This window comes from Loxodonta africana, chromosome 23 (assembly GCF_030014295.1).
Source record: "Loxodonta africana isolate mLoxAfr1 chromosome 23, mLoxAfr1.hap2, whole genome shotgun sequence".
In the NCBI taxonomy this organism is placed as follows: domain Eukaryota; kingdom Metazoa; phylum Chordata; class Mammalia; order Proboscidea; family Elephantidae; genus Loxodonta; species Loxodonta africana.
The window spans coordinates 22,533,215-22,559,719 of NC_087364.1; the positions used below are offsets into that span (position 1 = coordinate 22,533,215).

At 39.0% G+C, this 26,505-nt stretch overlaps 1 protein-coding gene across 1 annotated transcript in view; it reads right to left on the reverse strand.

Moving 5' to 3' along the window:
* Positions 1 to 26,505, reverse strand: part of ATP8A2 (ATPase phospholipid transporting 8A2) — a 697,351-nt gene that overhangs the window by 233,655 nt on the left and 437,191 nt on the right. The gene's annotated exons all lie outside the window — the stretch shown is intronic.

Genomic DNA, 26,505 nt, shown 5'->3' on the forward strand with positions numbered 1-26,505 from the left:
CAATTTATCTGGTAGAGGAAAAAGAATTAAAACCAAAATAAACAAGAAAATCCACCTCATAATTTCAAAAGCCATGAGCTGGTTTTCTCTTACATTGTAAACACTCAAACCTGATTTCATTTTGGCAAGATTTCCATAGGTGAAGCGGGAAAAGTAGGAGAACCCACTGTATTTTTAAATATTTATACAAACATACTTAGCTCAGTTTTTATTTTATTTAGTCATGAAACAGGTACATGATGGCTTTCTGACACACTATAAAATCAGTCTTTCACACTAGTTATTCATATACAAATGTTAATTCATATACAAAAATAAGAAAGCACCATCCAATTTCTAAACATTAACGTCATTCTTGGTGGACCAGAAGTTCCAAGCTGCGTGCACCACACATACAGTCGTGAATCCAAACAGATGGCCAGTCTTCCCTCCCGTGCACAGTGTGTTGGCTAGCTTTTAGGCACTAAATTTGACTCTTGGATTAATGGGGGAAAAAAATTCCTTTGCTGTTACTTTCTTGTTAACTAGGAATGTTATTAAATGAATGCAGTTAAAGCTGGGAGTGCCAGGTTCTGTCTGGACTGACTCAGACTTGGTGAGTTGGTGGGAAAACCTGCCAAGCGCTGCTGGCTTGCCAAGCTCCTGGGGTTTTTGGTCCTCAAATGTAGTGCTGTTATGAGCAAAATAACCCAAACTTATTAAATGGCTTTTCCTTCTTGGAAAAAGACCCTTCTTTGCTCTAACTGCTGCCTGACTGCCAAAAATGCAGTAACCATCTTGGCTAATTGCACCGACTCCTGTCTGGAGGTCCCAACAGCCATGGTCCAGCCTCGGTGGGTTGTACCTGCTGCTGCTCAGGCTCTCCACTAACACATGACATACTTAAACGGTGTTTCATTTGGGGAAGGGATGGATTGTTATGTACTCTGTTCTTCAAGACCCATGATCGAGGACTGAAGTGGGAACATAGCCTACTCAGCATTAAGTAAATAAATTAGCCATATGGTTTCTTACTAAAGTGGCAGTACAACCATGATTTTCAAATTTGTATATTGTGTCTGAGTTGATTAACTACCATTAAAGAGATCTGCTTAACGGTCAATGTGCTACCATCTCTGTGGAATTTGAGCTGGCGATGTATTAAAATAATGAAGAAACAAACTACACTTGGTCTATGAATCCTATTTCTGGAAATCCATTTCTCATAAATAAAAGCACCCATACAGAAAAAAACATCTCATTTTGCAGCACCGTTGTTGAAAACACAACAAAAAGTATAGAAAAAACACCTGAATGCCCTTTATCGGGGCAAGTATAGCAATTCTATGAAATACGTAGCAGCCATATTTTAAATGTTAAATCTATGTGTATGGAAATGAAGCGTTGCCCAAGAAGTAGTAGACTGAAAAAAGAAAAGCCAAATAGATAGATAGACAGGAGATCAAAGGAATAAGTCAGAGATGTTACTACAGATGAAGAGCTGTCAGAAGGGACAGTGGCAATAGCAGCAGCAGCAGCAGTGGCACTCACAGTAGTAAGATGCTCTACAGACCTCCCCTCAAGTATCTTTTGTGACACTTGAGTAAATATCACTAACTCATGGTGTTGAGTGGCCAGAACAAATGGAGACTAGAAAGGATATTCTAATAAATGGAGAGGGTCTTATCTGTAAAATCTTTGGAGAGTTTTGTCTTGTTGAGTCAGTCTTGGATGGGTACAATGCTAGCAGCAAACACCATATTCGCAAACTTCTAAGGCAAACAAACAAAAGCAACTTGCAGAGAAACATGTATAAAAACAAAACAAAACCCCACACCCCTTGCAGTTGAGTCCAATTCTGACTCATAATGACCCTACAGGACAGAGTAGAACTGCTCCATAAGGTTCCCAAGGCTGTACTCATTTTTTTTGTAAAACCACAACAAAAATGGCATAAGCCTACATATGTTTGTATGAGCGCAAAGAAAGTTATGGAAGGTTAACCAAATGGTTCCTATTGATTGCTTCGGTAGGCATGGAGGCAAATGAGGGAATTAATGTGTTCTTTAAACACCATTATTATCATAACAAATACATGTTACTTCAACTTTAAAGAATTATGTAGAAGAAATCAACTTGCTTGCTCTATCACTGTACCACAGCTCACTTTTCTCTTCACTCACCACATTCTATAACTTTTTGTTGCATTGTTATTCTCTCTACACCACTGTTTGTAAGATGCATGAGGTCAGAGATCATATCGACTCCACTCACTACTGCACACCCAGTATCTGGCACAGTGCTTGGCACACATCAGGTACTTAATAAATGGATACGTGCAGGATATCAATACTTAACCTTAAAGGACGCATAAAAATGATCATAGGGCAGCCTATAGAATTAATCAGACAATTCCTTAGTTGCTGCGTGAGCACAGGCAACTTCCTGAGTTATATATTTTATGAATGAATGGAAGGGAGGGAGAAACACTCTAAAACTGTCATTTTGTTTTTGATGATGATGATAAAAATTAACATGCGTTTAATGCTTACTCTATGCCAAGAACCTTGCAACACTCTAAATGGATTATCTCATTTAAACCTCAAGCAACCTTAACAAGTAAGCGTTGTCTCCATTCCACAGATGGGGAAATCAGGGCACAAAGAAGATTAAAGATACTATGGATGAGACCAAATAGGTGTTCAATAGATGGTAACTATTAATAGTGGACTCTACATAACACATAAGTGATTTTTAAAAACATCAAAGTTAAGCCTGATCAGAATCAAATCGATATTTATGATTAAGAATTTACTAGTCTCCTGATATTTTAACAATGTAACATGAACAAAATACATTGATAAGCACATAAGCAGAATAAAAGCATATTAAAAATGATCCAAATCTTCAGCCTCGAATGCAATATGAAGAAGCTAAGAAATTCTCTTTAGAGTAGAATATAAACTGTTTTGAAAAACAGGCTACAAAAAACAAAACAAAACAAAACAAAAAAACTTCCCTATTCTATAAAACAAAATGCAATCACTCTGGTTTGAAACATTTTCCTGTTAATATTTTGAGCTACAATATTGCAATTTTTTGTTAATATAGTTGAGACCAATCCAGTAGATGAATTTCTTGCCTTTCATTATCCAAATTCCTTGAATAAAAACAAGGCAAAATAATGCTAATGGGGCAATCTAGGTTATGTTTAAAAGGATTATAATTTGAATTTCAAAAGTATAGAGTAAATCAGAAATGGTTAATGCAAATAAAGGCCGCACAAGATGAGGTGCATAGACACATTTTTCACGTTAGTCTAACATTTTCTTTTTCATTAAATCTCAAATGAACCCTTAGAGCTCAAAAGTCACCAAAAGCTAGTCAAGGGAAGTCTGGTAAACAGTTTTACAGTTTCCTTAATTACTAATTTCTCAGTGCTACGAAATGCTCTGCTTCTGCAAAATTACATGCTTATATCATGGAGCATCAGGTAAATACAAAATCATGTTCCCCCCATCATGTAGAAGAGATCTTAATACTGACCTGATGGGTATGCACAACTAAACTGATTGTTAATAAGGAATTCTGGTACAATAGAATATAACAGCTCCAAATTGTATCAGAGACTCCGTACATTTTTTATAGTTCAAGGCTTAGACTCTTCAGGCCAAACCCTGTGCCAGGGGACCAGATCGCTCTGGAGACCAGTAATGAAATAATGACCCTTTCACCCATCTGGCGGTCACTGGTTAGGATCTGTGACATCGTTCATTAATGACACAGCTGTTTCCAACCTTCTGGTGTTGAAGCAAGGAGCCCTGGTGGTGCAGTGGTTAAGCACTCGGCTGCTAAGAGAAAGGTCTGTGGTCCAAACCCATCAGCCACTGTATGGGAGAAAGATGTGGCAGCAGAAGCGGAACTAAGGTATGGGAGGTAGGGCGCATGCCCTGGGCGCCGCTTGAGGCGTGGCCCTAATGAGCAGTTTCTATTGGCCATTACAGTTCCCTTTGCCAGCTGTGAGAGATCATTCAGCAATTTAAAACTAATTACCTTAGGTGCTATTTTCTATAGATAGTCCCCTGCGTGGGAAAGGGTCTGGGATGTGGGAGCAGGACCAGAGGTTGATAATTGAAGGGGAGCATAAGTGTGTACAACATCATTTCATTTATGGACAGGGCCTATGGCAAATATTTGAGAACATGTGTTTTATAACCAAAAAAGTAATGCTCTTTAACATATTGACACAGTCCAGGACCAAAAGAAGAATGTTGACACCATTCCTGCACCTACATCAGCCACTGAGTGCCTGTAGCTGGGTACGGCAATTATTCTTTTGTGTCTTATTTTCTTGTTCTAGAAAGTGGGGAAAAGCCCTGGCTACTCTCTCAGAGAAGGATGGTAAGGAAAGAATCATACGTCTTTAAAGAAGAAAAGCATTAAATTACTGAAGTGTTTATGAAAAAAAAAATATAAAAGCCTCTTTCAAATGATGCCCTGTGCTGCCTGCAGTTACAAAGGTGAACTCTGTATCGTCCCTGCCCTTCAGTTAGAATTCAGGATGGTTGGGGAGAGGCAGGTGCTGTATCAGAAGTACAAAAAGTTCTTCAGGAACATAGAGGAAGAAACTGGTTGTGACTAGAGGAGTCTGCTCAGCCTTTCCAAAGATGGTGGGCACCTGGGTTGGGCCTCGGAGAATCGCTCTATTCAGTAAATAAGTGGAGGGAACGGGGGCACTGGAGACAGAAGGAACAGCTTGTTATGATTAGGTGCTATTGAGTTGATTTTTGACTCATTAGCAACTCATGGAACAGAGCAGAACTGGCCCATAGGGTTTTGTTTTTTTTTTTCCAATTTTTATTGTGCTTTAAGTGAAAGTTTACAAATCAAGTCAGTCTCTCACACAAAAATTTATATACACCTTACTATATACTCCTAGTTGCTCTCTCCCTAATGAGACAGTTTCCTCCTTCCCTCCATTCTCCATTTTCATGTTCATTCAGCCAGCCTCTGACCCCTTCTGCACTTTCATCTCTCCTCCACACAGAAGCTGCCCACATAGTCTCATGTGTCTACTCGATCCAAGAAGCTCACTCTTCACCAGTATCATTTTCCATCCCATAGTGCAGTCCAATCCCTGTCTGAAGAGTTGGCTTTGGGAATGGTTCCTGTCTTGGGCTAACAGAAGGTCTGGGGACCATGACCTCTGGGGTCCTTCTAGTCTCAGTCAGACCATTAAGTCTGGTCTTTGCACAAGAATTTGAGGTCTGCATCTCACCGCTCTCCTGCTCCCTCAGGGGTTCTCTGTTGTGCTCCCTGTCAGGGCAGTCATTGGTTATAGCCGGGCACCATCTAGTTCTTCTGGTCTCAGGCTGATGTAGTCTCTGGTTTATGTGGCCCTTTCTGTCTCTTTGGCTCATAATTACCTTATGTCTTTGGTGTTCTTCATTCTCCTTTGATCCAGGTGAGTCGAGACCAATTGATGCATCTTAGACGGCTGTTTGCTAGAGTTTAAGACCCCAGACACCACTCTTCAAAGTGGGATGCAGAATGTTTTCTTAATAGATTTTGTTATGCCAATTGACTTAGATGTCCCCTGAAACCATGGTCCCAAACCCCTGTCCCTGCTACGCTGGCCTTCAAAGCATTCAGTTTATTCAGGAAACTTCTTTGCTTTTGGTTTAGTCCAGTTGTGCTGACCTCTCCTGTATTGTGTGTTGTCTTTCTCTTCACCTAAAGTAGTTCTTATCTACTATCTAATTAGTGAAAACCCCTCTCCCTTCCCCCCTCCCTCCCTTGCCACTCTTGTAAGCATCAAAGAGTATTTTCTTCTCTGTTTAAACTATTTCTCGAGTTCTTATAATGGTGGTCTCGTACAATATTTGTCCTTTTGCAACTCACTAATTTCACTCAGCATAATGCCTTCCAGATTCCTCCATGTTATGAAATGTTTCACAGATTCATCATTGTTCTTTATGGATGCGCAGTATTCCATCGTGTGAATATACCATAATTTATTTATCCAGTCATCCATTGATGGACACCTTGGTTGCTTCTATCTTTTGCTATTGTAAACAGTGCTGCAATGAACATGGGTGTGCACATATGTGTTCGTGTAAAGGCTCTTATTTCTCTAGAATATATTGCAAGGAGTAGGACTGCTGGAGCGTATGGTAGTTCCATTTCTAGGTTTTTAAGGAAGCGCCAAATTGGCTTCCAAAGTGGTTGTACCATTTTACATTCCCACCAGCAGTGTATAAGTGTTCTAGTCTCTCCACAACCTCTCCGCCATTATTTGGTGTTTTTTGGATTAATGCCAGCCTTGTTGGAGTGAGACAGAATCTCATTGTAGTTTTTATTTGCATTTCTCTAATGGCTAATGATCATGAGCATTTCCTCATGTATCTGTTAGCTACCTGAATGTTGTCTTTAGTGAAGTGCTTGTTCATATGCCCATAGGGTTTTTAATTCTGCAAACTTTATGTGAGCAGATTGCCAGGTCTTTCTCCTGCAGAGCCATTGGGTGGGTTTGAAGTGACAACCTTTGGGTTAGCAGCCAAGTGCTTAGCCATTTGTGTCACCAAGGCTCCTTGTACAAAAGGGTAACATGTGTGAATTACCATGGCATTCAAAGTGGTTAGAAGAAAGAAAACCAAGGAAGAGAAGAAGAAGGCTGGGGTCAGATTGTGAAGGACACTCAGCAGGTATTCTTCAAAGATGGGAATGGGCGTTCAAATACTCCTTAAAAGAAATTTGAAAAACAATGTATGTACCTAGGTATTTAGAACTTTGAGAACTACTCTATTTTTATGCAAATAACATGTGGCTTCTACATTTCTTTGCCAACTACTCTCTCCCTCCACAAGGAATTTTCCTAAGCTCGCCATGATAATTTTTTTTACAGCAACAGGTAAAAAAAAATTGGCATAATGGTTCTTAGGAAAACACCTCACTGGGGGAAGGGAGCAGTTGGCAAACAAACATAGAGGGCACATGTTATTTGTGTAAAAATACAGTGTTTCAATGTATTTTAAAATTAATATTTACATTTTTTAAATTATAAGGTTAAATAGTTGCAAAGGATATAATTTCTGACATATTGCAAATGCTGACATTTAAAAATAAAACTTATATCATTTTTTAAATGTAACCAGTGGTTTCTAAATACCACAATCAGAAACTCATCACAATACACTTTAAAAGATGCATCAATGAACATTTCTTTAATGATCAAAGAAATTTTGCACCATTCCTACTCTCTTTGAAATTGTTTTTCCATTCCACTTGACCCAGATATACTTTTGCCCTAATTTAATATATTTCTGCTTGAAAGTCTTTTATTGGCCACCCTATGATACTTCACTCTGGAGCCCTGGTGGCACAGTGGTTAAGAGCTACGAACTGTTAACCAAAGGTTGGTAGTTTGAATACACCACCGCTCCTTGGAAACCCTATGGGGCAGTTCTACTCTGTCCTGTAGGGTCACTATGAGTCAGAATCTATTCAATAGCAATGGGTTATCATACTTCACAAAAACAATGAATTGCAATTGAAATTATTATTTTTAATTTCCTGTGGCCCTATAGTTCTAAGTGTCAAAAAGTGCCTATTGGTTGAGTTTTACAATCATTTATGGTATAAGCCCTTTGCTGTCACATCGATTCCAACTCATAGTGACCCTATAGGACAGAGTAGAACTGTCCCCAGGGTTTCAAAGGAGCAGCACGTGGATTTGAACTGCCAACCTTTTGGTTAATAGATGTGCTCTTAACCACTATGCCACTAGGGCTCCTATTCATGGTATACAACTGATTTAAAAATTTATACACTTTGCTAATGATTAAGCAATAAGTAAAACATGGTTGGAAATACACCTCTCAATGAGATAGATGATGCTTGTCCATTAGTTCATGTAGCTGTGGTAGACTATTACCTATGGCTAGATTGAGAGAGGCTTCAGCATCATTTCTACAGCTATTGTTCACTCTTAATACATCTCAGTTATAAGAAAGGAGCCTGATGGCACAACGGTTAAGCGCTTGGCTGCTAACCAAAAGGTTGGCAGGTAGCTTCTTAGGAGAAAGACCAATAGCTTCTCAAGAGAAAGGCCAGGTGATTTGCTCCTGTAAAGATTACAGCCTAGAAAACCCTATAGGGCAGTTTTACTCTGTCACATAGGGTCGCTATGAGTTGTAACTGACTGGACAGCACCCAACAAGTCCTGAGAAATTTTGTTCACATGTATTATGCATTGACTTGTGTTCCTCAAAAATATGTGTCAACTTGGCTAGGCTATGATTCCCAGTAGTGTGTGGCTGTCCTCCAATTTGTCATCTGATTGTTTGTAAATCCTAACCTCCTTGGAAACCCTATGAGGCAGTTCTACTCTGCCTATAGAGTCTGTATGAGTTGGAATGGACTCGATGGCCCTGAGTTTTTATGCTGTTAATGAGGCAGGATTAGAGGCAGTTATGTTAATGAGGTAGGACAGAATCTACTGGATTGGGTTGTATATTGAGTCAATCTCTTTTGAGGTATAAAAGAGAAAAGCGAGCAGAGAGGAGAAGGACTTCATACCACCAAGAAAGAAGAGCTAGGAGGAAAGCATGTCCTTTGGACCCAGGGTCACTGTGCTGAGAAACTCCTAGAACCAAGGGAAGATTGATAACAAGGACCTTCCCCCAGAGCCGAAAGAGAGAGGAAGTCTTCCCCTGGAGCTGGCACTCTGAATTTAGACTTCCAACTCGACGGCACTGGGTAGACTATGAGAGAATAAATTTTATTCTTTGTTAAAGCCATCCACTTGTGATATTTCTGTTATAGCCCCACTAGATAATTTTTTTTTTTTTTAGATAACTAAGAAATATGGTAGATGAAAATGTACAGTTTTGTTACAGCAATATCCAAGCAATACTTTGGACCTCTTCTGAACCATGTACTAAGACTAATCACAGTGATCTAATAGTAAAGTTATTTCAAATTGTTTATCTATTGTCATCTTGATTAGATCCTTTTTAAATCTGTTTGAAAGCAAAGAAACAGAAACCACTTGACTTGCAGAAGAATTTGTTAACAAGTCATGAGAATCATTTACTTTCTCAACTTCTAGGAAGTATTTCTAAAGGCTGTACCAAAAATTTTCACATGATTCTGACTTATTCCTGTTATTTTCTCATTTAGATGAAACTTTTTCACTGAATACACTCAGAAAGGCTTGGGGGAAATAAAATATTTTTTTTCATTTTAATATGCTTTTGCTACATTACATTATTGCTTGATAAAATAATTTCCTCTTACCACAAAGGACCATCATGCTCACACTGTATTCTCTGTGGATAAGGTGCCATGGCATGAATAACATAGGCACCTTGTATCACATGATTTAAATAGTCCTCGAAATCTTGCAGCCGCAGATTGAGCTCATTCAAGTTTTGGGAAATCTCTGCCATAAAACCTAAATGACAACACTGGTTTTCACATTTTAATCAATCAGGTAAATCACACCAAAAAAGAATGAAACCCAATTTCACATTTCAATGTAAATACACATCACAATGCAGCCCCACGGTGACCACCTCACTTCTGACCTTCCAGTCACAAGTAATAGGAAGAACAGAGCCAGGCCCTGGATTTGGTGTCTGGGTGAAGGAAGGGACAATTGCCTCCAGCGTATCTTATCAAGGGTTTGTTTGCTTTGCTCTCCTAGGACTCTCGCCCAGGCACAATGCGTCACTGACCACAATGAAAAAAATTTGGTTACTAGGTGCTTCAGCACTGCAAGGGACTGAAAAAAAATAACCCGACTAATAATTGCTTAAAGGGGCTGCCCAGGGAAGTCAGAGCAGCTCACTGCTGCCATCAGGACTCTGGTATGCTATCTGGTATCAGGAATCTTTCTGCTTCACCATCCTTAGATGTTCGAACTTTGCTTGTTAGCTCAGGGTGACAAGAGGGCTGCTTTACCTCTACATCTCATATCCATACCCAAGAAGCGAGAAGGAAAAGAAAGGGAGCATGCCAGCAGAGTCTATCCCTTTCTGAAAGCTCCCCTGCAAGTCCTACTCAGAGACATCCACTTAACTGGCCAGGGGAAGGTCACGTGGCCACCACCAGAACAGTCACTGAGAGTGCTACAGAGGAAAAGGATGCAGACTAGGGCGAGTCAGCCCCATGACCCTGTCTGTCCACCAAATGGAAAACTGAGTAAGATGACAGGCTAAAAGCATGCCATAAATGTAAAAGCATCCACTACTTTGCCCTCTGCCCCACTGTCATACTCCAAGGTCCCAACTCTCAGCTTCTGGTTGTTCCCAAAATGCTCCAAATTGAGAGTTGCTTAGACTTAGCTCTAAGATTCATGGACGGATTAAAACGGGAGCTATCATCAGGAGTGTCACTTCTCTGAGTCAACACCATATATCCATCCTAGGCCTCACAAAGTTGTCAATATAGGGCAGATTAGTGCCAGTGAATTAAAATTAGAGTTTCACAGGGAAAATCATTCTTGAACATCTTTTCCTTTCTCCTTCCTCCTTTTCTTTTCTCTCAGCTTTTATTTTCAGGAGGAACAAGTAATGCTGTCTTAATAAATTTCTAGCAATCCAGCTACTGTGATGGCCATCTTATTGCTTTCTTCTTATCTATGGCATTATTAATATTTAGAATTGAAAATTACTTAAAATATATTTAAGGCGCTGATAGAGCAACTTGTCTATTTTAAGCATATATGCTTTTACTTACATTTATATTTTTATTTTTCAATCCTGAAGAAAGGCCTAGAACACTTATACAGGCAGGGTATCAGCAATTGCTAAAGGTACCAATTACAGCATTAAAAAAAAAAACAAAACAAAAAACCCGTTGCCATCGAGTCGATTCCAGCTCATAGCAACTCCATAGGACAGAGTAGAATTGCCCCAGAGAGTTTCCAAGTAGTGCCTAGTGGATACGAACTGCCGACCTTTTGGTTAGCAGCCATAGTGCTTAACCACTATGTCACCAGGGTTTCCAATTACAGCATAGTGAGGACTAAATTCTCAAAAGATCACTTTTTACTACATAAACTTATAACTCAAACTTCTACCAAATAAGCTAATATACAATTTAATCTGAATACTATATATAGCACAACCTGTCATTAACATCTGGAAAAGATTCCAGAAGTCACTCCAGAGAAGGTCCTCTTGATTACTGTCTAAATACGCACATAGCCTGTATAGTTATAGTGATGCACTCTTTATACTTGTATAATGTAAAATCCATTTCCACAATAAGATTTGAAGGAGCAGGTATAAAAAAAATAGTTATAGTGATGCACTCTTTATACTTACATAATGTAAAATCCATTTCCACAATAAGATTTGAAGGAGCAGGTATACTGCTTGTTATTATTATCTATACGTCCTGTTATTTTCATGATTCTTCTGGAAATTCTTTCAGGAAAGCAAAATAATTGTGATAGCAATAGAAAAAAGCCCTCATCTTTCATCACAGAGCCAAATTACTCTGAATAAACATTAATTCTACTAGCATATAAAATGCATTAACTATTCAGTATTTTAATATTTAGTATTTTAATTATTAGGTGAATGTTAAAATATGTAAATAAGAAATAAAAGAGCTAAAATTAAAGAAAGATTAAAACCACATTTTGGGGCTTCTGAGAACTTTCAAGATATGGGAAGATATTGCATTCATTAAATAAGAACAGAATATTACTATAAAAGTAGAGAAAAATAGAAATAAAGCATTTGCAAATTAAAAAGAAAAAAGATTGCTAAAATAAAAATTAAAAAAAAGAAAATAGAGAGGTAAGTTAGAGAAATCTCTAAGACAGTAAAAGAATAAGATAAAAAGATAAAGAAAATATAAGCTCTTTGGGATGTAAGTGCAGAAGTTTCAATATATGACTAAAGATACAGAAATACAGAAAATGGAAAGGAAGAAATTACATATATATATTCCAGACTAGAGAAAACCAGTCTTTAGAATTAAAAATAACATTAAGAAAAGAAGGTACACACAAACACATCAAAGCAAAATTTTAAAACAGTATATTCCATCCTGTCCAGAGCAAAGGAGATGAAGAAAACCAAAGCCACAGGAAAATATTAGTCCAAAGGACAAATGGAGCACATGAACCACAGCCTCCACCAGCCTGAGCCCAGAAGAACTAGGTGGTGCCTGGCTACCACCGCCAATAGCTCTGACAGGGATCACAATAGAGGGTCCCAGATAGAGAGGGAGAAAAATGTAGAACAAAATTCAAATTCACACACACATACACACACAAATGACCAGACTTACTGATCTGATAGAGACTGAAGGAACTCCTGAGACTATGGACCCCAGATACCCTGCAAACTCAGAACTGAAGCCACTCTCAAAGTCCACCTTTCAGGCAAAGCCTAGACAGGCCTATAAACAAACAATAACACATGTGAAGAAAGTGCTTCTTAGTTCGATCAAGTATATGAGACCAAATGGGCACCACTTGCCCAAAAGCAAAAATGAGAAGACAGGAAGGGACAGGAAAACTGGACGAATGGACATGGGGAACCCGGGGTGTAAAAGTAAAGGAGAGTACTGACAAAATGTGGGGATTGCCACCAATGTCACAAAACAATTTGTGTATAAATTTTTGAACAAGAAATTAATTTGCGCTGTAAACTTCACCTAAACTATAATAAAACCTAAAAAAAAATAGTTTTTTAAAACACTATAAAGAGAAGACAGAAAACAACTGTAGAGTCCACATACAAAGGGATGTGAAGCAGAATTGCACTAAATTTCTCTCCAGCTAACCCGAAGGAAGCTAAAGGCACACACCATTCTGAGAGAAAAAGAATTTCAGCCTAGAATTTTATACTCTGCCGATGTATCAATGAAGTATGATGGCTGAATGTTTTTGGTTATCCGATGTCACTGAAATGTATGACCTACCCATGCAACATTTCTTAAGATCTACTGGTCTGTGTGCTTCAGGAACATGGGTGAAGAACCAAAAATAAGGATAAAGAAGTCTAGAAAAGAGTACTTTCCTGAGGAATGGCAAAGAGAAAGAAGTAAAGTGCAGCAGATAGAAGACCTAGAGAATATGCAGTCTAGATGGAGACTGAAGGAGAGGGGGCTGCAGGAGGCAGGGGAACGTGCACAGGAGATGTAAAAAATAATATGGACTAGAACATCTGGGGAGTATTTAAAGTATGTGGGATTCAGCTAAGGAAAGAGACATAAAGAAAGGCAATTAGAAACACCAGGAAAAATGGAAACCTGAACGAGAAAGGAAAAATAATCATAGCATAATCTTTGACTCTACAGTGAACATTATTTTTATAATCTTAACTCTTTGGTTACTGTCGGTTTAATGGTATACCTCAGGCCCTCATAGGTAGTACATTATTCTGGTTTTAATGAATTTAGCATCAAGGTGGGTCCCTTTTGAAATGCATGAAGCTCAGCAGCGTGGAGTTGGAGCCTCCTTGTTGTGTAGCTTGAGCATTGTATAGATATGCTTCCTGGATGTGTTAATTTTGTAAATTTATACCTTTTTCCCCCCCATTATTTCTGTGAGATAAGGCTTGCAAGCACAATTACAGCTTCCCTCTGTGATAGTTAGGGAGCTGTGATGGGTTTGTTTGTTTTTTTTTCTGTGTCATATTTGGAAAACTAGAAGTTCCCTATGTAACCTAATAGCAAGGTGCTCACAATAAATTCTCTAGTTAGTTCTTATTGGTATATTGTCATACCACAGATCAGTGGTGCCAGAGTGCCACTTACCTCATGGTGGCTTGTATTACCAGACCATATTCCTCAATATCCATACTACCAACCAAAATTTAAACATACTCAATTAGTAAGCATGTATTCCAATACTGAAAACACATGCCATCAAAAAAATCAAAAAGAAAAGGTAATGAAAGGATTTTAAAGAGCAACGTTTCGTTCTGTTATTTATAGGGTCGCTTGTGAGTCAGAACTCACCTGTTGGCACCTAACAGCAAAAACAACAAAGAGGTTAACACAGATCCCTGAATTAATTACCATCGGGGCTGTAACTACACCGAAAGGGAGAGGAAGAGGAGGAGAGGGAAATCTTCAACCAGGACAACAGGAAGTCAAAAGATAATGCCTACAATGGTCAACTCGACACATATCAGAATAAATAATAAGCACATTAGGTATACAAATATAACTGCCAGGAGCAACATCGGAAAAGGTTTTTATTTTGTGGATTATGACTAAAAGAGAAGTACCAATGGGAGCAAGGATTGCATGTGGGTATATAACTACACACATCATCTACACATATACTATGCATCTAGGTATTGCGACTTTCAAATAAACTACATGTTTTATTTGGATTAAAAATGTAATGTAATTGACAATATTTTCCCAATGACACTGTATCAAATCATTGACCACCTGGTACCGTCTTCCTTTCTGTATTGACACTTGGATTATATTTAGTATTTTTCTCCTGCCAAAGTTCTGTCACTGATATTGCTGTGTGTGTCACTGTCAACTGCCTTCTACACACTATCAGTGAAAAATCATGTTACTACATTCCACTCAGTACAGTTTATATAATTATGAGGGGGAAAAATCAGGAGAATGGGTACCTCTTAATTAAGATGACAGGAACTTAAAACAATCGTGACTAGTTTTCCTTTTGGGGCAGGTGAAGGACAAAAATTTTGTATAACTCTCTATTACAATCATCCCTTGAGGTCCTAATCTGTAACGTCATGGAAAAATCTGTAGGGCAAGACGAAAACAGAAAATGACTAAAGAAAATGTAAACACAATCATAATTCTGCCCCTTAATGTTTACTTTCCAAAAAAAAAAAAAAAAAACGGCAAAGTTCAGCAAAGATTCGATGGTATCAACTAACATGCCGTCATCACATCAATAACTGTTCAAAAAATCAAAATGTTCCATCTACCCAGGAACCAAACGACCTGCCTGTAACTCGAGGTGAAACCTGCTTCTCTGCTGGCTCGCCCCCTCTTTCTCAACACTCGAGTCCTCTCCCTAAGCATTAAGGCCCCTGGACTTCTGCCTCGCATGCCCAGGCCCTGCTGATGCCCCTGCCATGCTGAAAAGAGCTTTCTAGAAATTTATTTAATATTACGAACATAATTACATAGATCACTGCTACTAGAAAATGAATCTATTATACATCAGAGAAATCAAGGTTTTAATGCAGGAAAGGATTAACTATTCTACTTTTTACTGAATGTTTACTATATATAAGGCCACCAGGGTTCCTCACATGGGGAGGGGAAATAGCAAGAATAGGTTTTGAGAAGAAAGAATCAAGAGGTCTCTTTTGGTCATGTTTAAGTTTGGCAGGGCATTCATAGGTGGTACAAACAGTTAATGTGCTCGGCTGCTAACCAAAAGGTGGAAGTTCAAGTCCGTCCAGAGGCACCGCAGAAGAAAGGCCTGGTGATCTACTGCTGAGAAGTCAACCACTGAAAACCTTATGCAGCACAGTTCTACTCTAACACACCTGGGGTCGCCATGAGTCAGAATCAACTCTCACAGCAACCAGTTTCATTCTGAGAAGGCAAAACAAAACAGATTTGAATTTTCAATAAGAAACTTCATTGTAAAAGCAGGATTGCACTGGCTGATGTTTTCGAGCAAATATTATTTTACATCCAAGCCAAGTCATTGTCAAAGTCAGATAATTTAAAATGCAGCATTTGAGCATTCAATGGCACACTCAATTTAAAAGAATCCTGCATGTGTTTTTCACGTCTAGCTTACACAGGACGACACAAGTCTTCCTCCTGGGATTTGTCTTCCTGAGATCTTTTTTAGCTCTGTGGAAAATCTCTCAGCTGTCTGAAAATGTGGGTTTCTAGTGTGATTCTCAAGAGATTTCCCTTTGTTTATAAGGTCACAGAGGTTTTAAAAGTTAAATCACAAATATTAAAGTATAGGTGTCTGAAAGATTTTTTTTTTTTTGTAATTTGAAGCAGAGATGCTTTGAATAGCTATTTCAGGTATGTAAAAGTCTTTGGGCAGCAAAGAAAGCAGTCTGAACCTGGGTTCAAAAACATTTATGCTTTGTCCTAAACATTCTCATTTATTACTGTTAAATTAAGGCAACTTGTGATTAATATCATTAAGGTTATATTACTAAAGGTGTACATTGAGGGGCAATCTGAAGTGTCCAGCCATTATAGAACCTCAGCAGCGCATACAGTAACTCAGTAGTAGCTTAGGGTAGAAAAACAAAATATTAAAAGGGAATTTACACCCTCCCGTATGTGAGTGTAGGAGCCCTGGTGGTATAGTGGTTAAGAACTACGACTGTTAACCAAAAAAGTTGGCAGTTCAAAGCCACCAGCCACTCCTTGGAAACGCCGTGGGGCAGTTCCACTTTGCCCTATAGGGTTGCTATGCATTGGAATCAACTTGATGGCAATGGGTTTGGCTTTTTTTGATATGTGTGTTAAGGAGCTCTGGTGGTACAGTGGTTAAACGTTTGGCTGCTAACCAAAAGGTTGGCAGTTCGCACCTACCAGCCACTCTTTTGAAATCCTATGGGGCAGTTCTACCCTGTCCTATTGGGTTACTATGAGCCGGAATTGACTTGATGGCAATGGGTTTGGGGTTTTTTTGGTATGTGTGTTAAGGAGCCCTGGTGGCACAATAGTTAAGTGCTCAGCTGCTAACAGAAAGGTCAGCGGTTCAAACCCACCAGCTGCGCCATGGGAGAAAGATGTGGCAGTCTGTTTCAGTAAAGATTACAGCCTTGGAAAACCTATGAGGCAGTTCTGCTCTGTCCTACAGGGTCACTATGAGTCGGAATTGACTCAATGACAACAGGTTCGGTTTTGGTTTAGGTGTGTGCGTTGGGAGGGAGGCAGCCAAGTGATTTTAGGGATCATGTCGTTTTGCAACATTCCTTCTGGCTTCCGAGGCACACAGGAAAATGTCCTAGTTACCTGGGGCTGCTGTAACACAAATACCATAAGTGGGTGGTTTTAAAGAACAGAAATTTATTTTCTCAAGTTCTGGAGGCCAGAAGTCCAACTCCAGTCTTGCTGTATGATTCCTCCTGTGGGTCTCTCTCCTATTCTCGTGATGGCCAGCGATTGCTGCCGCTCCTTTTGTGTGGATGATCCTCATGTCCCATCTGTGCCCCTGTGTGTCTGTGTCTAGTCCGCCTTTCCATAACTCAGAACTAATTAGGCTTAGGACCTGCCCTACTCTGGGATGGCCTCATTAACATAATAAAAACCCCATTTCCAAACACAATCATATTTACAGATACAGAAGTAAGGATTTCAACACATATTTTGGGGGGAGGCACAATTCAATCTATAACAAAAAAGAAATCAGCAATATTAGTAGACAGAGTTAAAAAAGGTAGGCTTAACAATATATAAAGGAATTAAAGGGTCTAAGTCTCGCTCAAGGGAAATATAGCAAAACATTACAATGATGGGATTATAGATAATTTTCCATTCTCTATTTTCCACGTGCATTTAATAAGGCGACTAAATTAATATACCCCTATTTGCTTTTATTAAAAGAAATTTGAGGATAGACATAGAGATCAATGGAATAGAATTGAGAGTCTATAAATAAGCCTTCTCATCTATAACCCATTGCCGTCAAGTCAATTCCGACCCCTAGCAACCCTGTAGGACAGAGTAGACCGGCCCCATGGAGTTTCTATAGTCAATTGATTTTCAACAAGGGTGCTGAGACCATTCAATGGGGAAAAGAAATGTATTTTCAATATATGGTGCTAGGACAACTGGATAACCACATGAAAAATAATTACGTGGGACATCTACCTCATATCACATACAAAAATTAACTGAAAATGGATGAGAGACTAAATATAAGAGCAAAACTACAAAACTCCTGGAAGGAAACTTAGGAGTAAATCTTTGTGACCCTGGGTTAGGCAATGGTTTTTTGGATACGACTCCAAAAGAATGAACAAAAGAAAAAATAGATAAATTGGACTTATCAAAACTAAAACCTATTCTGCTTCAAAGAATACCACTAAGAAAGTAAAAAGACAACCTATAGAACAGGAGAAAATATTTACAAATCATTTATCTTATAAGGAACTTGTGTCCAGAATACACAGGGAACTCTTAAAGTTCAATAACAAAAAGACAACCCAATTACAAAATGGCGGGAAAGATTTGAAGACACATTTCGTCAAAGATATACGAATGGCTAATAAGCACAGGAGAAGATGTGCAACATCATTAGTCCTTAGGGAACGGCAAATCAAAACTTAAATGAGATACATATTCACATCCACACTAAGATGGCTATAATACAAAAGACAAATGATAACAAATGCTGCTGAAGATATGGAGAAATTGGAACCCTCATACCTTGCTAGTGGGAATGTAAAATGATGCAACTTCTCTGGAAAACATTTGGGCAGTTCCTCAAAATGTTAAACACAGAGTTACCATATGACCCAGCAATTCCATTCCTAGGCATCTACCAAGGGAATTGAAAACATATGCCTACACAAAAGCTTGTACACTAATGTTCATAGCAGCATAATTTATAATAGCCAAAAAGTGGAAACAACCCCAATGTTTACCAACTGACAGATAAACAAAACATAGTATATCCATACAATGGAATATTATTTATCCATAAAAGGAAAAAGTACGAATATATGCCACAATGTGGATGACCGAGACAAAATTCTCCTACATGAAAGGAGCCAGTCACAAAAGATCACATATTGTACACTTCCATTTATATGAAATGTTCCCAGCAGGCAAATCCATAGAGACAGAAAACAGATTAGAGGTTGACAGGGCCTGGCATGTGGGGGAGACAAGTAGGGACTATTAATAGCTAAAGGGTTTCTTTTGGAAGACCATGAAAATGTTCTGGAATTACATAGTGGTGATGGCTGCACAACTCTGAATCTATTTAAAGACACTGAACTGTACACTTTAAAAAGGTGAGTTATAAAAAAAAAAAAAGACAAAAAACCCATTGCTGTCGAGTTGATTCTGACTCACAGCAATCCTATAGGACAGAAAAGAACTGCCCCGTGAGGTTTCTTTACAGAAGTAGACTGTCACATCTTTCTCCTGCAGATCAGCTGTTGGGTTCCAACCAGTGATTTATTGCTTAGCAATCAAGCACTTAATCACTGTGCCACATGAGCTTACTATGTGAATGCCTCAATAATACAAAAAAGGAGCCCTGGTGGTGCAGTGGTTAAGAGGTCAGGCTGCTAACCAAAAGATTGAAAGTTCAAATCCACCAGCTGCTCCTCAGAAGTCCTACTGGGCAGTTCTACTCTATCCTATAGGGTCGCTATGAGCTGGAATCCACTCGACGGCAATGGGTTTGGTTTTGGTTAAACACCAACTTGTTGTTTCTACCCAAACTAGATTTCTCTCTATATGTCCTCCTTTGAAGGCTTAAAATCTTGATTTCAAAAGTTTGCTCTTCCCTCTCTTCCCTCTTTCTTGTTCAGTGTCTTTCTGGCGTCTTTTGTATTTCCCTTACCTTTGCTGTACTTTGTTGCTCTAAACCCTGATTCTGTGGAGTCAATTCTATTCTCCAAAACCAAAAAACCAAACCCGTTGCCATTGAGTCAATTCTGACTCACAGCGACCCTACAGGACAGAAGTAGAACTGCCCCATAGAGTTTCCAAGGAGCACCTGGTGGATTCGAACTGCCGACCTTTTGGTTAGCAGCCATAGCACTTAATCACTACACTACCAATTCCATTCTAGTCTACTGTAAATTGTGAGATTCAGTTCAAGCAGGGAACTTGCTCTACTTATCTTTACGGGACAAGTATCTACAGGGCCTGAAATGAAATTGGTCTTCAAATAAATGTTGAATAATAAACGACCTCACATCCCATCACCAGGAACCTTGAGCTTGTGATATACTTTCAAAAGTAGCAAATATTATAGGATATCAAGTACATATTGTGTTGTTAGGCTAAAGTGTCTGGAACTTTTTTCACCTCCTTTTTATAAGTATTAACACATACCTTAGGCCTGGCGATCTACTGCCGAAAAATCAGCCAATAAAAAACCTATGGATCCCAAAGGGCGGATTCTTTTTAGCATGGGGTCTCTGTGAGTCGAGGGCTGATTCAAAGGCAGCTAACAATAACAACAGTTACTTAAAACAGTCCAGAAAATCAAACAGCTATATTGGCAATTACTTAGCATCTATGATTCTATTAATATAAGAGCTTTAATTCAATGGAAAAGCTTATTGATACAATACCTGTGACCTACATCAAGATGGTAACTTAAATATTTCCATGGTTTCAAAATTAAACGTCATGTGCCATCTGATAAACACTCTTTATACTTAATTTTTGAAATGCCAGCCTGGTTTTCAGTACAGTCTAGGTAGGCAGACTATATTTGTATGGATAGCTTTGGATTTCAAACATGCGGAGATTTCAAAAGCAAACTTTGCTTTTGAATAAATTACATGTATTGAGATTTTTATAACCAGACAAAAATGTATTGCCTCCTTACCATTAAATAAGAATAAATAAGAAAAAGGAAACCAACTCCCAATATCTATCTCTTGGTAGATTCTAAAGCAAAGTCAGTATTTGCAAGAAATAAGAATGCAAATAAGAAAAGGTATTTTCACAAAATCCTTGGGAATTTTCACAAAATCCTAAAACACACAGACAGAAAATTAGCAATCAGGAAAAGAAAAGAAAGAAAGCTGGCAATTGAATATTTAATTTCAGTTAGCTGAGTAACGGTTACATTCTACATCTACGCTTTCAATAATTCAAAGCTATTATAACAATGCTAAAAATCCGATGGCAGCGTCTAACTGTTTAACACCTCATTTTTCTCCTAACTGAACCTCTTCAGCATCAGCTAGCTTCTGCATTTTCTTTATGCTAGAAGTCCCTTAGGCAGCTGCTATGATCTCAAGTTCACGGAATTCATTTTTCTGCACGTTAAGTAAAGGAATCATTCAGTCGGGCCGTGAAACCCAGGCTCAGTGGCAAGGCAGGGTAGGTGCGAAGCGACTTTCCCGTAAGGAGCCCCCTTATTGCAAAGCAAAATGCCAGCCTAGTTAAAACTCTGTCTTCAGAAGAAAAAGGGGGAAATCATTTTTAAAGACACTTTTAAAGTTAGAATGTGTTCTCAGAAAGCTCTCGATAGTTATTGGGACCCAGTAATAACGAAGACACTAGCCACATGTACTAGTCACATACATGCAGAAAAAGAGAGTTTCTCTCTATTTAATTGTTAGATCAACACAAAGCTACAAAACTCATTACGTGAAACTGGCTCATGCCACGAAAAAGGAAACTGCAGCTCCCTCTGAGGTTACCTTCAGAGTTAAAATCAGTTTCCTTGTCCTTGATAGAGCTGGTAGGTAGGCTTTTCAATTTTCTACTTTTCAACTAGTCATCACTTGTTTCTATCTTCAATTTTTTAATACAAGTTATCATATTTAGTAACACTTCTTACAACCAAGAATCTATTCTGTGTTAATATTAAAACGACCGTTCCTCACACCCTCCAAAAATGATTATAAATCAAGACCAGCATTTTTATATATACTGGCAAAAACTTAAAGGCTCTTTAAGTTTAAACAAAATGTTTTGCCAAAATATATAGTACACTGTACTCATGGTCAAGTTCACAGCGAAATATTTATTAATGTACTTTTTCTCTAAAAAACTATGTTTGAAGTTGCTGTGAATAATCATTTGTTACCTCTTCTAACGCACCCACGGAAACTCTTGCTGCTCTTCTCGGTGTTTCAGTGCTGTGCTCTCTAACGTAAGTTACGCAAAACTGCCGAGACAGTGTGTTTCTGAGAAACTGGAGGTTTGGTATTGAATACAGGTTAACACAGATGTTGTTTTTTGGTTGCTGTTGAGTCGCTTCTGACTCATAATGACCCTGTGAACAACAGAACGAAACAATGCCTGATCCTGTGCCATCATCACAATCGTTGCTATGTTTGAGCCCACTGTTGCAACCACTGTTGTCAATCCATCTCACTGGGGGTTTTCCTGTCTTCCCCTAACCCTCTACTTTACCAGCCATGATGTCTTTCTCCAGGGACTGGTCCCTCCTGATAACACGTCCAAAGTACATGAGATGAAGTCTCATCATCCTTGCTTTTAAGGAACATTCTCACTGTACTTTGGAGACAGATTTGTTCATTTCTCTGGCAGTCCGTGGTATATTCAATATTCTTTGCCAACACCATAAATCAAAGGCATTGGTTCTTCAGTCTTCCTGACTCATTGTCCAGCTTTCGCATGTATATGAGGCTACTGAAAATACCATGGCTTGGGTCAGGCATACCTTAGTCCTCAAAGTGACATCTTTGCTTTTTAACACTTTAAAGAAGCTTTTTGAAGCAGATTTGCCCAAAGCAATATGTTGTTTGGTTTCTTGACCATTGCAAATACAAGACACAAGTGCAAATATCGTTCTTGGATGTATTTTCAGGGGTATGAGTCCAAAAATCAATTCTAACTAAAACAAACAAAAGGTAATAATCTAATGTATTATCAACAAGCAAGTTTCATAAGTCGACCACAACTTCACATGGAGAAGCCTTCAGAAGCTGGTATTTGAAGGATGGGAAGAATTTCAGTATTAAGATATGGGGAGGAGGGAAGTGACGTTTTGGGTTCAGATATTGGTCTAGATAAAGGTATGAGGGTGAGGTATCACATATAATCTGTGTGATTAAATGACTGGATCTAAATAAGCTTTCTACCGAGCATATTAAACAAGCTATTTAATAATTAACATATCCATTGCCGTCGAGTCGATTCTGACCCATAGTGACACTGTCTGACAATCACTGCCCCATAGAGCTTCCAAGGCTGCAATCTTTGCAGAAGTAGATAGTCACATCTTTCTCCTGCGGAGCAGCTGGTGGGTTCAAACCACTGTGGCACCATGGCTCCTAATTAATATACACATATTTTTATATATTATAGTACCAACACCAAAAAAACCCACTGCCGTCGAGTCAATTCCCACTCATAGTGACCCTATAGGACAGAGCAGAACTGCCCCATAGAGTTTCCAAGGAGTGCCTTGTGGATTCAAACTGCCGACCTTTTTGGTTAGCAGCCGTAGCTCTTAACCAGGGTTTCCTATATTACAGTAGCTCCTTTAGATTGAAGCTATGAGCCTCTATTAAACTTCTGGGTTGTAGATGTAACTGTTCCCAAAACACTGAGATTATAATTTTGATACTCAGTTTCAATAAACTGATGTTTTAGCAAACAATATTACAATCCTGTCACCTGATTAGTAAGAGAATCGAAAAACAGCTGAAGTTGATATAGAAACATTTTAACTTAAATCTACATTCATTCACCAACCTTTTGTTCTAGAGCCCAAAACTGCTCTCCTGACTGAAATTCCATGTTCTCTAAGACACACAAGCCATGCCCATGATGGCTCAATATTTTTTTCAGATTCTACGATTTCCAGTTTTGTGTTTAAGAGAAAACCTGTAAGGTGATTTGAGTATAAAATCCTTCAGATTTTTTTTAATCCTCTGATTATCCAGTTGTCTCATACATGCTTAATTCGAAGGCTTTATAAAACTAAACTCACCTTTGAGCCTTTCTAAAGCACACAAATTAGTTTTCATTAAAAAACAAACAAAAAACCTCCCTCATGTGTTTCACATGTATTTCTACGTTTCATGTAATTACATAGTAAGAATAACTCGTACCACTAGTAAGGAAGTAACCACTAAGGGACCCATGGAATGAAAGGTAAATAAAACTTCATATTTCTTCCATCAGAACTGGAGGAGACATGAGAAATTAAAGGGTGGAAGGTTACAGGTTTACTTGTAGGATTAAATTAAAAGTAAGTCAATTTTCAAGTTAATCTATTGATGAATTAATATCTAGCATCTAAACCTTCTCTTTTACAGCTAAATTAGAACTGGCACACATGCTGATAATGGACTTCCAGGGGTTGCATTTCCAACAGCTTCCCCGTCTGCCTTTTTAAATTCAATTTGAGAAAAAATTTTCAAGTATAATGAAAATTTATCATCTTCCTGCATTTTGAGTAGGAAAAGTGAGAAGGTTACTTAGGATTATGGTATTTTCTAATAAAAACATCCAATTCATTTCTCATAATGCTAAAATTGTGTTTTTTAAAGTTGGCAAGCATTTAGCAGGCATTAGCCCTCCCGTCTCTCACAAACAAGACTGTGGCAGCTGACCTTCTGGGTCTCCATGAAGTCACCACTCTAGAAACTGGGCCTCAGCCACTGAATTCTAATCACTTGTGCACTGCAATTAGGCATCATGCATATTTGTAAAGACAAGTTGTAAAATGATGCGTGGTTATTTTTAGCAATAATGGGGAGCAAGATTTGCAAGGCAAAATTTTCTAAAGTTCTATTATTCAAATAATAAAGGTCTAATTAATGTAGGTTATCAGTGGACTCACATATACCAAAGATAGCGAAGAAGGTGCAGGACCGAACGAAGATTCGTTCTGTGGTTCATAAGGTTGCCATGGGTTGGAGGCCATTCCAGGGCAACTAACAGCATCACCACGTAGCTAGCTCCTCTTTTTAATATTTAAACATTCCAGTAACATTTGTTCACATCCAACCATTTAATTAACGTCAGGTTTCAAAGTCTATTTTTCAATCCCCCCACAGCATATTCAAGTTCTCCGGCAAGAGGAAGGAAGAATATCCAGAAGCAATTCCTCTCCGGTCCATCCTACAACTCCTTGCTATCCTTACAAGAGTACCACCCACAGACAGGGGTGTGGGAGGCAGATTTTAGGGACAGCCATTGTTAAAGTTTACCTGTATGAGCTTCAAGCAGAGTTATGTGTTTGGCCCATGGGTTAGCACTACGGAGCAATACTGAGATCTTAGAAAACTTGGCTTGAAGCTAAGAAACAAACAAATCATTTAGGTTCACAGAATTGGTGGTGGTGTTAGGTGCCACCGAGTTGATTTTCAACTCATAGCAACCCATCGCGACAATAGAACTGCCCCCATAGGGTTTTCTAGGCTGTAGAACAACCTGCATTCCGGTTAGAAGCCCAGCACTTTCCCCCTAGAGCTAAAGTGGTCCAAACTCCTCAGATGAATAAACTGTAGCCCAGAAATATTAACTTTAAAATATTTTTTGCTTAAAGCTTTGTCTTTCAGAGCTCGTTTCTTTTCTCTGACTTTAAGAAACAAGGGGATTTTTATTTGGGCAGAGCATTAACCCATTCCAGAATGAACGTGTCTGGACAGCCCACCAGGCCCGGAGGAAGCCTGAGAGAGAGATGCCCTTGGCTCCAGAACCATCAGAGAAGAGGGAGCGCTGATCCACACAAACCTGCCAAAGGTGAGCACTTCAAGGAAGTGGGGCACCCAGACAGGCGCACGCTGCACCCAGGACATCTCAATTCTCTTTGCACACGGCAGCTTTCTTTCTTCGATGAGAACTGGCACACATGCTGACCTGGGCGTATCTTACTCAGACAATAGCCCAGTGTTCTCCTACAAACTAGGTAATCAGATTCCAACACATGGCGACCCCACATGCGTCAGAGTAAAACTGTGCTCACAGGGTGTTTAACGCCTGAATTTTCAGAAATAGATCACCAGGTCCTTCTTCTGAGGCACCTCTGGGTGGACTTAAACCTCCAAGCTTTCTGTTATCAGCTGAGAAGGTAAACTGTTTATACCACCCAGGGACGTCCCTCCTACAGACAGACCTCAGAAAACCAAGGAAAAATTAGGGTTCAAGGTCAGTGGCTGAACAGAAGTTTAGTTTTTCTGAGGGTGAGGGTGAAGATCTTAGTAATTCTTGACTGTGAAGAATGCTTTCTGCTGCTTCCGCCCAGGGTTAACACAGAGTTGGGCAACTGACAGTTTCTAAGGAAGATCTTAGGCTCATGAGGCCCTTCTGGCTGTCTGAACCATTTTCTAATAACACCCTACTGTTATTCTAGAAGAAACCCTGGTGGCATAGCAGTTAAGAACTACCACTGCTAACCAAAAGGTCACCAGTTCGAATTCACCAGGTGCTCCTTGGAAACTCTATGGGGCAGTTCTACTCTGTCCTATAGGGTCACTATGAGTGGGAATTGACTCAAAGGCAGTGGGTTTGGTTTTCTGGCTTGGTTATTCTAGCTGCTGCTCACTAATAGGTTTATAAAGGTTAAATTTCCCAAGCCTGGACTGAGATGGGGAGGCAGGATGAAGCAGGGCTTAGAGATGGAAAACTCGATATAACTCTGATAGCTGAGCTACTGGTTGTTTCTTAGAGCTGAAGACACATACGTTCTCTGTGAGATATTTGATTACTCAGTTCAGTAATCTCCTCCCTAGGGATGATTTTTCAGGAAAAAATTCATATAGTGCCTCAGGGTTTTCAGGAAACTGCCACATAGTTCCTTTAAAGTCAAATGAGTTGCTGCACCCTAAATTGTACATAAGAATTTTTAAAAATCACTGGCTTATATTAGATATCTGGGCCTGATTCAAGATACTGCAT